Source organism: Cupressus sempervirens, chromosome 2 (assembly GCF_028749045.1).
Source record: "Cupressus sempervirens isolate cs-2001-9-10 chromosome 2, ASM2874904v1, whole genome shotgun sequence".
Taxonomy (NCBI): Eukaryota; Viridiplantae; Streptophyta; class Pinopsida; order Cupressales; family Cupressaceae; genus Cupressus; species Cupressus sempervirens.
The window spans coordinates 252,968,905-252,985,521 of record NC_143119.1 but is presented as its reverse complement, the minus strand read 5'-3'; positions in this window follow the sequence as shown (position 1 = coordinate 252,985,521).

Genomic DNA, 16,617 nt, shown 5'->3' with positions numbered 1-16,617 from the left:
TGACAACAAGCATGTCCAAGAAACATTTCAAACATGCATATTCATACAAGGTTATCACATTAGGATTCACAATGAATCAAAACTAGGGAAAGGTGGATTTTTCCAACAGAAAACATCAAACACAACACCAAACCAGGTGCCCAATTGGGGCTATAAATCAAGAACTTTCATTCTTCCATTCTTACATGCCAAAACTCATACGTGGTTTGTGCTAAAAGGTAGGGGCCCATAACACCCTACCCTCTCTCCCTCTTCTCATCTTGAGAAGAGACTCTACACTGTTGGAGTCCAACTAAAAGGACCTTTCCCAAAATTGGCCACTTCTGCCCTCTCCAAGGGTGAGTAATGCCAAAACACCCATACAAGAAATCTTTGAAATTCAAAAAAAAACATGAAAAGAAAACATTAAAAAACATGGTTTTCAAATCTTCCCAACATACCCACAAACATACAAACATTCAAACAACAACAAGGTAGCATAAGCATGAAACAAACATGAAAATCTAAACAAGGGAGATGAGAATTCCTACCTGCACAAAGAGGTAATGGAAAATGAACAAGTTTGAGTAGAGCTTTTCCCTTCCTTGCTTCAATCTTCCAAAACTCCTCTCTCAATGTAGAGATTGGGTAACCACCCCCACTACTCCAAGAAGGGCTTCTAAAGAAGCCTCAAACTCAACCACCAAAAGCATCAATAACTTCTCCCACCCACCTACAAATCTAGAAGTTCCTGACACAACCCATACTATGGTTAACCACTAAGTGGAGGTGAGGTGAGACAATGCATGGTAGCCACTTGCAATTTTCGCACAAAGGCAAAAATAGACTTTTTGAGTGACCTCAAAAGTCAATAAAAGGGGCTTAGAGGTTGGAAAATTCCCCCAACCCATACCCATACCCATTGGGTATAAATATTTCATATTTTAAAGCCTTAGGAAAAGGTTTGGAACCAAACAAAAGCTAGGAAATAATTAGGACCCTCTAACAACTTTAAAAATGCAGATTAAGCACTAATCTAGATTAGGGGTGACTAAACTTGATTAAGAACCCAATTAGCAAAAAGACACTAACTTAATCCAACTTAGGTCCAGAGGTTACACAGCTAACCCTAGCTAGCATGCTGAAATGCATATGCAATTCACGAGTGTCAAATGACACTAACTGAACACAGTTACGAACATTATCATTTACTGATCATGAAAAGATACATTCATACATCTTCACAATACAATTAAGATACAAACAACATGGTTTCCATAAATGGCACATAGGGATCAGTTCTGTTCCTCCATTGGGTTTCTCAACTAAAATATCCTACACACTCATTGCACACATCAGTAGCTCAAGAAAATCACATACCTATATTCAAAACTTATCTAGATAGTTACGTGAATCAAAACATGAATGTATTTGGATTTCAGTTCTTATTAGGACATCTAAACCATAAAAAAAATTTATTTCATATCCATTCTAATCTCCTACAATAGTTTTAATAAAGATATACATATCTAATAAGTACATGCGAGGAGGGACCTTACATTTTATGATTAAATTATGATCTATCATGGCTTATACAGGACAAATTATGCTACTTGACAACCTTGGTTCTCTACTACTCTATTTTTAGATTTTATCTTAGTTTGATTGGTTAGTTGCAAGTGTCCCTTATGAGCTTCATCTCATAAGACCAATTGATCATTGTTGTCATTTTGAATTAGCATGAATTCTTGGGTCAAACTTTTATAGGTGGTCAAGTTTCTCCTTATATCTTCTATAAATAGATTTTTGATGAAGACAGTTTTTGCATTGTTGTAATCTGGTTATGTTTTCTTCACTATACAATTTTTCTATAGAGTTTATACCATTCTCTTCTAGGTGGTCATTTCTATCATCAATTGGATTTCTATTTTCTTTTTGTTCCTGAATCTGTGCTATATTTTTATTGTCCATACTATTTGTTGAGATTTCTCCTTCCTCTATTTCTTCTAATTTTTCACCACTCATGCTTGTCTTACTAGGTTTTTTTTGCTATATCCTTCCATTCTTGCTTCTTCTATATTTAGCTTATCTTGTTCTAGTAGAGAGTTTTCCCTTGATAAATTCATATTCCTTATGTCAATTGTTTGAAATATTTCTTTTAGGTTAAAGTTTATTTTTATGTATTTCAAGTTTATAGTTCTGATCGGGTCTATTTTGATGTGCATGCCCTTGATATCTTGTGTAGGTTAAGTTAGAGATTGACCTATTGGTTATGATTTTTAAAGGCTTAGATTCAAGCATCAATATTTATAAATTTATTGGGAGTTTAACATCAATACAATTATTTTAACTTGTTTCAATTCCTATGAGTTCACCTAATTCATTTCCTAGATGTCTTGAAAATTGTATATGTATTAGCTCTATTGGAAGATATTTAAACACTATCCAAGTGGATGCATGGTGTATTCTATCCAGAGATCATCAAAGTTTGGTTCCCATTTAATGAATTCATAGAGAATCCTTTATAAAAGCTAAGAGAAACTGTAAGAAAATCATCTCTAATATATATATTTTTACAATGAATGGAAATGAAATGATTGGAAGTGGACAAAATACTTATGTGTTCCCCATAGAAGTCCTCTAAACATCTTATCAAATTAGATTTTTGAAATGTCCCTTTTCTTATTTTATATGATATTCCTGACCTCTAATCAGATTTCAAGATCAAACAACTAATATCACAAAGATCCACCAAATTTCTCAAGAAACCCCAAATCGGGTATGCCAGAAATTGTGCCAAAAGCTTCACAGCTTCACCTATTATTAATAAATCTGAAAGTGGAAATTTTTATAGAAATTTCAGCAGCATAAAATCCTACAAAATTATGTTTCTAGATCTATATATCCTTTACACAACAGTTCTCAAATGTAGGACAAAAACTATGCTCATCGGGCTCCCAAAATTAACACAAAAATGCCCAGAAACACCACAAAAACACTAATAATCTATCTCAAAAGTTTAATCACGTCCCAATACATATATTCAGCTCTATTTTAACACCTTAAAGTATGAAATACAGCAGCAACCCAAACCAATATGAAATACTCAACTGAAAACACCAAACTCATACAAAAAACACACTCGAAAACCCACAAATCTGCACTGTTCAGCACAAAGGCAAACTCTGTATGAGCATGCACATGGAATGGCTTCAAACTCCCATCCTTATCCTTCTTGGAAACCTGAAAACTCCCATTCTTGGGTCTCCTTCTCCAAAGGTTTGGTAGCCTCTGAAGAATAACAAAGAATGAGCAAAAATCAAGTTCTGAAATCTGCCCAAAATGCCTCCAAACCCATTAAAAGAGGGCATAACTATAACTCACGTCCAAGAGAGGTTAATGAAACATATTTTAATAATAATTTTCATTTATTAGTCCAACGGTTTCCAAAGATTAACCCCCTTTTTTCCAAAACTTCACTTTCTTGGGCCTCCCTGCCTTAGCAAAGATTATTATTTTTTAATTATTTGAAAAGGGGACATGACAAGTCCTCCCCTCCCAAACATTGCTTGTCCTCAAGAAATGGCTGAACAATAAACCAATCAATCCACCTGGATCCCAAATGTAGTCATGAACTATACTACTACCAATTAACACAGGCTCCTGCAATATCCTCTGCAATATGAACAAGAGGAATCCATAATCAAACTGACAATTATAGCAAAATCAAACTCCAAAATCACAACTTCCACAGTCAAAAACCCATGAGACACAAACTCTTAGAACATCAAAACCCAAGTAAAGTGGACTACCAACACAGTAAATACCATCAATGCATTCCACTGGCCTATATGGAATGTACAATCCAACTATGCAACAATGGTGAATGCTCCCGAATGAAACTGTAACAAGTATGGAGAATCCACACACTATACAATGCCTGCAGTCAACACAACTCTGTATATCATTGACCACTATCTCATAACCATAACTACCATGCACCCTTGATGGTTAAAACCCATCACAAGATAAATGGCAAGAATTGGAACCCAAACCAAATTTTCCTGCCATCAACTCCTCACCACAAGGATCAAATGCTAACTGATGTACATACCTTGCAATATAATGTTGATAAAAAAAACCAACCTTAGTCAACAAATCACCATGAACAAGTGATACAACCCACTGTGACTGATCACCAGCTAAGTCAGGAGATGTCATAGCCAAAGGAGTAGAATCAATAACAACACCCGCTGAAGCATCACTTTGAAACTCCTGCTCTAAGTCATGTATTATCAAGCTGTCAACTGTAGAACCTATCGCCATGTCATGCCCATCACAACCCTCATCCTGAGGTGTCAAACTATCCCATAACTGATGATAAGCACTAGGAACCAAAGTACATCTTTGTATCATCATCTCATCAACATGGTCATCAAAGGTAAATTGATGAGTGTACCTCATAGTGTAATGCCGATAGAATGCGCCAATCTCAGTTAGTGGCTCAGACTGTAATCCAAATGAAACTAACTGCAATTGATCATTAACCATGTTGGAACTAACTACTACCTCTGAAGATATCACCAAGGGAGTAGTATTACTAGCAGGAACCATGCCAACTGTCGACTCACCAACATCACACATGATCTTTGATACATCTCTCATCTCCGTGCCTTCAGTACTAGAGGCCACCACCCTGTTAGGCATACAACAATCTGCTACAACACCCAACTCAACTAAACTTGACTCTAGTGGGAATGAACCTGATATGCCAATGTTAGTATCAAGGATGGATGCATCCCCATCTCCACTGTCTCTGACCATCTCAGCCATGGACATCCTCGGATCACCAAACACCATAGCTTGTGACTGTATAGAATCAGGTAAAGACTATAGTTGCTCTAACTCCATGGTCACCTTAGCCAAATGAAATTGTGACTCCTTGAAAGCCAACTATGTACTCTCAAGAATCTTAGAAGTCACCTCAAGCTGCTCAATAAGCTCACTCACCTCATCTTCCTTAGCCAACAATGCATCATATGCTGTACTGCCCCACTCCATAAGATAATCTCTGTCGGCTACCAACTACATATAATTTTGTCTCAAAATTTGAATAGCCTCCCATAAAGAGTGGATCTATGTCAAGGAAAGATAACTTCCTTCTTGCTCATCACTAGTAGGAGAACCCCATCCATAAAATGCTAACAAATGACGAGCAGCATCAAAATGTTGGCAAGCGATAGAAATGTCTCGATCACTAACTCTCAACTGATTAGACACATGATGGCACTGGCTTGACTCTCTCCTACAAACCTCCTCTGATGTATTGTCTAAAGGAGTATAATCAAAGTCACTAGTCTCTAGAGTATTACAATCCATATCCTGTGAATCAAATCTAAAGCTCATATCAACATACGAAGTATCAAAAACATTAGCACTGCTGTCCAACTCCTCTGCACCCAAGGAAACTAAGTTTTCAAAACTGCCCACTACATCCTCCTGGATGTCATCAATGCCAATATGATCTTGGGACTCATCTGTACACACTGTCATGATGAGATAATGAAGTCACAATACTATCTTTGTTCACCTTCAGCTGGCTGGACAAATCATGTGAACTACTACCAGCCTCAACCTCATGTGGTGAAGCATCTAACTGTGCCTGGTGCTCTTTCCTAGCAAAATCATGAATGCTCAATGTCTGCTCATCTCTACCAGGTATCTCACCATCCTGCACAACAACATCCTCATAATCATCATCTGAACCCACTACACTGTAGTCATTGCCTGTTGTAACTATACCATCCGGAATACCTGTGGCATCACCCTTTGATGAACTATAAACAATTGTCTCAATTTGAGTATCAAGTTGACCATTACTATCAATCTGTGTAATATCCTTTCCCACCACCTCCTGTGGTAGAGTAGAATCTGAGACCTCTACCTAGCTATCAGCTGGTTTCTCAAACTTCTCATGCAAGTTCTTGGTAATTGTGTCATCTGCCATGTGAGAAAATCTGCCAAATAGAAATCCAGTCAACTTATCCACCTTAGTTGGGTCGGACAACATGTCATTCATTATATGGTGGTGCTCAACCAACTATTTAGACATGTCATGGCTTATTTTCATAAGTTTATCTCGAATTTCTAAATAACCATCCTTTCTACTGTTTTGACTCTGGATATCAATTGTCCAAGATCGTGTCCTTTGAGACTCTGTACTATACCTATCCATTCTGGATAAAGTAGAGTGTAACCCCAATAGGATATAACTTCTTCAAAAACCAAGAACTAACATGCAAATGATTAGAAGTAGCATGCAACCATAGATTTTGACATGCAACTGATTAGAAGCAACATGTAACCACCAAATTATGACATGTAAGATCTGGGTAGTTGTCAAAACTGACATGCAAGATCTGGGTAGTTGTCAAAACTGACATGCAAACTTCTACAACCACCAAATTCACCAAGAACTAACATAAAAATGATTAGAAGTAGCATGAAACCATAGATTTTGACATGCAACTAATTAGAAGCAACATGCAACCACCAAATTATGACATGCAAGATCTGGGTAGTTGTCAAAACTGACATGCAAGATCTAGGTAGTTGTCAAAACTCACATGCAAACTTCTACAACCACCAAATTCACCAAGAACTAACATGCACATTATTAGAAGTAGCATGAAACCATAAATTTTGACATGCATCTAATTAGAAGAAACATGCAACCATAAATTATGACATGCAAGATTTGGGTAGTTCTCAAAACTGAAATGCAAGATCTGGGTAGTTGTCAAAACTGACATTCAACTTCTACAAACCCTCAGGCTAGCAAGATCATGGCTCTGATACCACTGAAATGTCCCTTTTCTAATTTTATATGATATTCTTGACCTCTAATCAGATTTTCAAGATCAAACAACTAATATCACAAAGATCCACCAAATTTCTCAAGAAACCCCAAATCGGGTATGCTAGAAATTGTGCCAAAAGCTTCATAGCTTCACCTATTATTAATAAATCTGAAAGTGGAAATTTTTACAATTTCAGCAGCATAACAGCCTACAAAATGATATTTCCAGATCTGTATGTCCTTTACACAACAGTTCTCAAATGTAGGACAAAAACTATGCTCATCGGGCTCCCAAAATTAACACAAAAATGCTCGGAAACACCACAAAAACACTAATAATCTATCTCAAAAGTTTAATCACGTCCAAATACATATATTCAGCTCTATTTTAACACCTTAAAGTCTAAAATACAGCAGCAACCCAAACTGATATGAAATACTCAATTGAAAACACCAAACTCATACAAAAAACACACTCGAAAACCCACAAATCTGCACTGTTCAGCACAAAGGCAAACTCTGTATGAGCATGCACATGGAATGGCTTCAAAATCCAATCCTTAGCCTTCTTGGAAACCTGCAAACTCCCATTCTTGGGTCTCCCTGGAAACCTGCAAACTCCCGTTCTTGGGTCTCCTTCTCCACAGGTTTGGCAGCCTCTGAAGAATAACAAAGAATGAGCAAAAATCAAGTTTTGGAATCTGCCCAAAATGCCTCCAAACCCCTTAAAAGAGGGCATAACTATAACTCATGTCCAAGAGAGGTTAATGAAACATATTTTAATAATAATTTTCATTTATTAGTCCAACGATTTCCAAAGATTAACCCCCTTTTCTGAAACTTCACTTTCTTGGGCCTGCCTGCCTTAGCAAAGATTATTATTTTTTAATTATTTGAAAAGGGGACATGACAATTTTTTAGCTTTTGGATCATTCCACTAAGAAAACACTCCCAACTCTTGGCATTCTATCCACTGATTTGCATTGTACTTATCATTAATTAATAAGATATTTTCATTTTTTTTTAGGGAGTCTGAGTGATGTGATTTCCCTAGTGGATACTTTTTGTTTGGAAAAATACCTAAATTTTTTTTTTGTCTTTACTAGATGTTACCCTAGGTCCAACAAGATAATTTCTGTATCTACAGTTGGGCTTAGGATTTAGAGTGTGAGTATAATTCCTATTACCAATCTATTTTATGGGCAGATGATGGACTCTCCTATGCTAAGGGATGTAGATAATTGAGTTTTATTTTTTCTTAAACGTATAGGCTTGATCATTTGTTGGGGCGACGTAGAGTTCATGTTTACTTTTTCTTTATGATTCCCTTGGTTATATCCTCCTAAAGGAATCTTGTTAGCTTTTAAGATAAGATTTGGTTGTAGAAGGCTTGGATTATGGTTTCTAGAGATTTTAAGGTGCTTTTTGTAGTTTCTTTTATTTGTTACATAATCAATTATCCTTCTATCTAAGGTGTTTTATGATTATAAAACTAGGGTCTTCTTGAGGGGATACCTTTTCCTTGTGCTTTGAATACATAGACTTCATTTTCCCTTGTGAATGTTTTGTTACTTGGATTTTCGCCAAATTTCCTTTGAGTATTTCATCTTTGAGAAGAAGTTTTCCTATTGCTTCCATCAATCCTTCATCAAATCTTCTAGTTCATTGGTTGAACTATTTTGGGTTTTGTTCAAAGTCTTTCTTATAGCTACTAAATTAAATTCCAAAAGTAGTTGAAAGCCTTTGAACCTATTAGATGTAAGGAGGAAGCTTGAACTTGCATATTTAGCTTTGTTGAAGTATGGACTGAGTTTTTGATTTACTGATTTGGTCATTTTGTTTACATTTTTCCCAATATTTGTATTCTTCACCATCACAATTTTAAAAAACACACTTTTGTAATTTTACATAATATATTTTTCAAGGATTTTTTAAAAACGTCGCTAGCATGTTTTTTTGTTTTTCTGTAATCACACTTTTTGCAAGAGGGATTCAATTTTATCTTATAGCTTTAGGATTTTGGAAGATTGTAATATTGGATTGGCTTGGTGAATTACAATTACAACTGTTGAGTTGGATCTAATGAGAATGTCCTGATAATATGGGTGCTTGGATCATCACTTCTCATGGTCTCGACGAGGATCTACCTATGTCCCAATTTTTCTATATTATTTAGAAATTTTGATTAGAGTTACTATTTAATCTTATTTACTATTCCATTAAGATTTAATTTTATTTGTTAAAATTAAAATCTATTACTATTTATTCTATATGAATATCTTGTTCTCAATCGTTAATATTATTATTAAATTGTATTGAATGAAGATTTTAAAAAAAAAATTAAAATTATTCTAATTTTAACTTTTACATGCAAATAATTTAATATTCTAAAATCTAGATTTAAAAGAACCTCCTTTCTATTTTATTTTTTTCATGTGAATCATTTATATAAACTTTTTGTTATATCTTATTTATTTTTGCATAACAATTATTATAATTTTAAAGTTTTAAAGTTTGATTTAATTATTTGAATTTATCAAGGAACTTTGATGAAGTAGCTATAAATTTATACCAACATTTTATAGTTGAAACTACATAATCACAACAAACAAAGGGTTTGTGGTTGAAATATTTTTCTATTTCAATCCATAATTTAAAATGTGACAAATTATCTTCTTGATTTATTAAAATAAAAAAAGGGACAAAACTTCAATCCACAAAAAGAAAAGAAAACAATTATATATACATAACGTAAAAAATATTCATAAATCCTAAGAGTTAGAATGACTCGTGATTTAAATTATATCAATTTATCCAATTTCAAAATTTGAGTTCAAGAAAATTGCTTAGACAATACTAGTCTACTATTGATAGGGAAGTAAATTTCTTTGCTTTAGGAGCTTTGACAAAAAAAAAACCAAAAAAGATATCATAAAATAGAGTGATAATATCCATACAAATAATTAGAATCAAATGTGATATTTTAAAGAGAAATACCATTTGAGAAAGAATGTTTAGAACCTAGGGCTTTATAGGTATTAATGAAAGACTCTTATTCCCTATTTTCACTAATTTGAAGTGTATTGAATTCAAACAAATAGAAAAATAGGGGACCATTTTTCTTCTAATTTTATTTTCTATTCACAAAATAAGCGTAAAACATATGCTAGAAAATACAAGCAAAGAAAGAAGGTACAACGACACAAGGAGATGATGAACCATCGAAATGAAAATAAACTAAATTGCATCCACCTACAACCATTTATGTTAATAATATAACATCAACTCTTACCAATAAATGACTCTACTAATCAAGAGAAATATGTATCTTTCTTATTCCAAAATTCCTCCAATGAGTCATTTGTAGAAGACAAGGTAAGTTTCCAAACACATAATAGAAAGAAGGAATTTTTTTCTCAAGTCATTTTTGAAACAACTAAATTCATATAAATTTTTTTAATTTTAATATCTTATCCACTACTTACACTTTTTAAAAAGTTTAAGGAGAATATTATATATTTTTAAAAAACAAATAGCCAATTTTTTTCTAAATTCCACAATTTAAGTAGATGTCTGGAAAGAGTAACCTTCACCAGAAAAGATAATTATCTGAGAAAATTCTTATAATTTTTTTGACATAAAATGCATTTTTTGGGAGTAAAGCTCCCACATAAAGCCTATTTCCTGAAAAATTGGGTTTTCCATAACTTGTGCTAAATATGAAGAAAAAAAATTCCTCATAACACGTACAGGTTATGAAGAACCATATTTTCCTCATAACCCATATAGGTTATGAGAAACATGTTTTATTTACTTGTATGGGTTATGAGGAACATGTTGAACTCTACTTTTTCATAAATCATGTGAGTTACATAAAAATAGGAACCTGAGAGAGAGAGAGAGAGAGAGAGAGAGAGAGAGAGAGAGAGATGGAAGAGCATCCTAGGGGTAAGAGAAATCTTGTATCACCCAAAAATATTTTATTTTTAGTCTTTTCTATTTTAATAAGGACTAGTAGACAGGGTGGTTACTATTTATAGGAACTTGCTACTTTTAGTAAGTTTTTCATATGAGCTCATAATGTTCTCATTTTCTATAGGAAGGTTCATTTTAGAGTTATATTGCTACTATTGGAGGCCTTAGAGTGCCTGGATGAGGTCCAAAAATGCAACGGAAGTGCACTAGCATCATTCTAAGTTTGTAGATCAGGAGTTGGCATTCATGAAAAGTGGTTATAATAGCCAATTAGAGCAACGGTTTGAGAGTTATGACCTTCCAAAGTCGGGCTACTCTAAATATCTAAAATAATTGTCAAAGATGTATTTGGACAACTCTATATGTATTGTTAAGATTTATTAGCCCTAGGTACTAAGTTTCAATGTCTAGAACCTTCCTAGGCAGCATAAAATTGCCTATTTATGAAAGGCCCTAACATTATCTAAAATAGCTCTAGGTGGTAGTTCACAACTTAATCTTGCAAATTACTATAATGAAGCCACCCATGTGGGTTAGCATATTGTGCTTGTGAATTTTGCAATTTCACATTTGTGACACAAATAAGAAGTCCATATTTTGTTCTCACATTTACTATTATTTCTTTGTTTCTGTTATGTGTTTATGGTATTAAGGGAAGAACCCTTCATCAAGTGGTATCAGAGCCTAGCTTTCTTAAGTGTGTGGATAGATCACCAACTATAAGGTAGTTTATACTAGGACCATGGTTTAGGTTGTGCATGTAGATAGATCGCCAATTGTGAGACAATTTGCAATAGGGTTTCAACGGAAGCATAAAAATGCATCCAGAAAGAGAGCGTGGTGAAGGAGTTAGGTGTTACACCTGAGAGTTTCCTAGCCATCAAAAGAAAAATACAAGAATTGAAAGAAAAAATGCATAGAGGAATAAATCTTCCTTTAAGAGATGAAAGTGAGGATGTGGACAAAATAGAAGAAAATACCAAAGTAGGGGTAGTTCTAAACCTAGAGGAAGAGAGGCTTTTTAGGGCCATCTCCAAGATTAGAAAAAGAACTAAGTTTGAAGTTCCCACATTTTTGGGAAATCTTAATCCAAAGGAGCTAATCAATTGGATTAATGAACTAGAGGAGTACTTTGAGTATTAAGATCTAGTGGCAAGAGGTTCAGTTGGAGAGAAATAGAAAGGGAAAGTGCAAAATCACTAGATTAGAATGGATGATAGCTAAAATAAAGTGACAATTCATTCTCATAGATTATGAGCTTGATTTGTTGAAGAAAATACAAGGGTTGAACCAAGTGGGAAAATATGTTCAAGAATATATCAAAGAGTTCTACTTAGTTGTCATTAGGACCGGCAATGTAGAAGCTGATAGGGAGAAAGTGGCCCATTATCTTTATGGGTTAAGGTCAAGCATTTAGAATGAGATGACTCTAGTTTGAATGAACAGTATTGAGGAGGCATACCAGTTTTCCCTAAGAGTTGAAGAAAAACTAAACAAAAAATTTGATAACAAGAATAGCGACAGACGATGTAGTGGAAGATCTAGCAAACAATCTTATAGAGGCCATAATGATGATTAAAAAAAAAGGATGAGGTTGGGAGTAGTAGTAAGAACCAAAGGTAAGAAAATTCTAAACATTTCCATGATTAGAATAATAGAGATTAGAGAGGAAGAGGTAGAATACAAGGATCTAGAAGAGGAGGCTTCTGTGGGAAATGTTTTCACTATGATGAAGAAGGGCATAGAGCATTTGAATGTACCCAACAAAAAGGAAGGAAAAATTGAAGAATTGAAGGCCAAGCTAGAGTTGCACATGTTGATGAAGATGTCAGATCCTCAAATTTTGAAGATGTTGAAAGAGGAGAAGTCCTAGTTAACAAAAGAGTCTTTCTGAGTGGTGAGAATGAACCTGATCAAAGAAGGAGCTTGTTTCACACAAGGTACAAATGTGAAGATAAGTTTTTTGATGTGATCATTGATGGTGGAAGTACTAATAGTGTGGTGTTAGAAATGATGGTCACCAAGTTGAAGTTGAAGAGATAGAAACACCCACATCCGTATTGTATTTCTTGGGTGCAAGATGACCACAAGGTCATGGTTGATGAGTAGTGCTCAGTGAAGTTCAAGATTGGAAGCTACCAAGATGAGGTACTATGAGAGATCATACCTATGGACATTTTTTATATGTTTTTGGGTGGGTTGTGGTAGTTTGACAAGCATGTTGTACATGATGGACAAGCAAATACCTGCACTCTAACCAGGATGGAGTGAAACATAAGTTGAAACCATTGAAGGATAAACAAGAAAGGGTATGTAGTGCTGCTTGAATATGTTTTAATGATAGAAAATAGTTTCTTAAAGATATGAAGCATGAGCATGTGTGTTTTGCTATAATTTCAAAAGATAGTAAAGAAGAAATAGAGGAGGTACCTGTAGAAGTTGCAAATATGTTGGGAGAGTTTTCTAATATTCTATCAGATAATGTACCTGATGGATTGCCCCAAATGAAAAAAATTAGTCACCAAATGTATTTGGTTCTAGGAGCCAATTTTCCAAACAAGGTAGCACATAGAATGACACCAGTAGAAAGTGAAGAGTTGAGCAGTCAAGTTCATTAGTTATTGCAAAAGGGGTTGATTTGAGAGAGTCTAAGTCCATGTGATGTGACAATATTATTAGTACCAAAGAAGAATGGAGAATGAAGGATGTGCACAAATTATTGCATTATTAACAAGATCACAATCAAGTATAGATTTCCATTGCCAAGGATGGATGATATTATGGACTGTTTGAGTGGAGCTGAGTATTTCACAAAGATAGATTCAAATAGTGGGTACCATCAGATTTGTATTAGAGAAGGTGATGAGTGGAAGACTACTTTCAAGGAAAAAGGACTATATGAGTGGTTAGTCATGCCTTTTAGGCTAACCAATGCACCAAGCACTTTCATGTAGCTCATAAATGAGGTACTAAAGGAGTTTCTAGGTAATTTTGTTGTTTACCTAGATGATATTTTGATCTTTAGTAAGACATTGAAGGAGAATTTGATCCACATTCACAAGGTGTTTGATAAATTGAGGGAAGAAAATTTGTTGATAAACCTGAAGAAATGCAGTTTTGTAAAGGAGTTGGTGTACCTGGGATTGGTAGTCTCAACAAAAGGTCTAAAAATGGACCCAAAGAAAGTGAAGGCTATCCTTGAATGACCTACTCCAAGGAGTACGACAAAGGTAAGATCTTTTCATGGACTGGCTAGTTTTTATAGAAAGTTCCTAAGAGGTTTTAGTAGTATTTGTGGACACTTGACTGAAATAATGAGAGGGGATAGGAAAGAATTTAAATGGATTGTAGGAGCATATAAGAGTTTTAATCTATTGAAATATAAAGTTACTAAGCAACCTATTTTAGCACTTCTTGATTTTAACAAAGTGTTTCAAGTAGGCTGTGATGCTAGTGGTATTGCAATAGGAGCTGTTATGAGCCAGGAAGGTCAACCTATTGCTTACTTTAGTGAGAAATTGAATGATGCCAAAAGAAAATATTATGTTTATGATTAGGAATTTTATGCTATAGTTCAAGCATTGAAGAAGTGGAGACACTATCTTCTTCCTAAGGAGATTATTTTGTATAATTATCATCAAGCTTTGCAATATTTGAATAGTCAAGGAAAATTGAACCAAAGGCATTTGAAGTGGGTGGATTTTTTGTAGAGTTATACATTTGTTTTGAAACATAGGAGTGGGAAGTGTAATAGAGTTGCAAATACTCTTAGTAGAAGATAACTTTTGTTGACAAAAATGAAGATAGAGGTGGTTGGGTTAAAGGAACTCAGTACTTTGTATCCAGATGATCCTATTTTTGGTGAAGTGTGGAAGGCTTGTACAAAACCTGTTACACTTGATAGGACAAAGTGGTTGGATTTCATGATCTAAGATAGTATGTTGTTGAAAGGAATCCAGTTGCGCATTCCAAGAAGATCAATGAAAAATAATCTCATCAAGGAGAAGCATAGTGGAGGATTGGTTGGACATTTTGGCATACATAAGACCATTTCTTTGGTTTCTAAAATTATTACTAGCCATAGTTGTAGCAAGATGTGAAGAAGTTTGTAAAGAGTTACAGAGTATGTCAAATGGTGAAAGGAGTGAAGTAGAATATAGGGTTGTATCAACCATTACCTATACTTGAGAAGTCATGGGAGGATGTTAGTATGGATTTTGTTCTTGGATTACCAAGGACACAATTTGGGCATGATTCTATTTTTGTGGTGGTTGACAGGTTTTCAAAGATGGCACATTTTATTCCTTGCAAGAAGACTAGTGATGTTGTTCATGTAGCAGAATTATTTTTTAGAGAAGTGGTGAGATTACATGGTCTACCAAAGAGTATAGTTTTAGATCGAGATACCAAATTTGTTGGGTATTTATGGCATACATTATGGAAGAAGTTGAAGACAGATTTGAAGTTCAATTCATCACATCATCCACAGACTAAAGTTGTGAATCACAATTTGGAAAACTTGCTAAGATATTTGGTTGGAGACAAGCCAAAAGGATGGGATATGATATTACCACAGGTGGAATTTGCATATAATAATTCTATCAATAGGTGTACTAGTAAATCACCATTCCTAATTGTGTATGGGAATAGTCCTAGAAATACTTCTGCATTGAGGTAATTGGATAAAGGAGAGATAAGTAGTGCTGAAGTAGAAATTTTTTTTAAACATTTGAAGAACATCCATGAGGAGGTGAGGAAGAACATTATAAAGATGAATACATAATACAAGGTTAAGGAAGGCATAAAAAGGAGCTATAAGGAATTTTAAATTGGAGATGAAGTCATGGTTCATTTGAGAAAAGAGCATTTTCCAATGGGTACATATAATAAGTTGAAGATGAAGAAGTTTGGACCATGGAAGATAGTGAAAAGGTATGATTCTGACAATGCTTATAAGGTGGAGTCACCTGCTGAATTGAATATTTCACTAGTATTTAGCATTTCAAATTTGACAAAGTATTATGAAGGAGGTGATGGAGATGAAGTTGCAAAAGCATGGTGGAGTATTCCAACAACTAGTTCAATTACAATGGAGATCGAGGAGATACTAGACAACCATGTTGGAAAAAGTATAATGAATAGAACTTATGAGGACTATCTGGTCAAATGGAAAGGGAGGCTAGTAGAGGATTCATCATGGCTAGCAAGGGAGGAGGTTAACCATCTTGATTTGTGTCTAAACACTTGAGATGTAACTGAGTCACTTCTCAAATTACACTAGGTGTCTAATGCAGGAGCATCCTAGGTGTAAGAGTAGGGTAAGTGCACTAAGTTGTGGTGCCAAAAAATGACACACAAAAGTTTTTTTTAAAATTCACAAAGTGAGTACATGCTATAGTGTGCACGCACTTTGTGAAATCATAAATTTTTATATATGGGCTATAAACCTGTGTCCCATTTCATTGTTTTTTGTTTTCACATTCATTCTCCTCAATAGTGTGCATGTGGGTTGCAAAAGTTGAAGAATTTTGTCACCTAACTCCTCATCACCGAAGATCAAGATTGAGATTATGTATTATGTTTTCTACTCTGATTTTTGCATAGTTTTATATGTTTTTGCATTATTTTGTAAGTTTTTACATTGTTTTGTAGGTTTTTTCAATTTTTCTTTAAAATTGTTTATTTATTTAGATTGCAATTGGTTTCTTATCAAGAAATGTGAATAATGAACCACCAAATCCCTAGCTAGATCAAAAAAATAAAAATGAAAACCCTCCATAAGAAGAGAAGGAAATTCCACAACC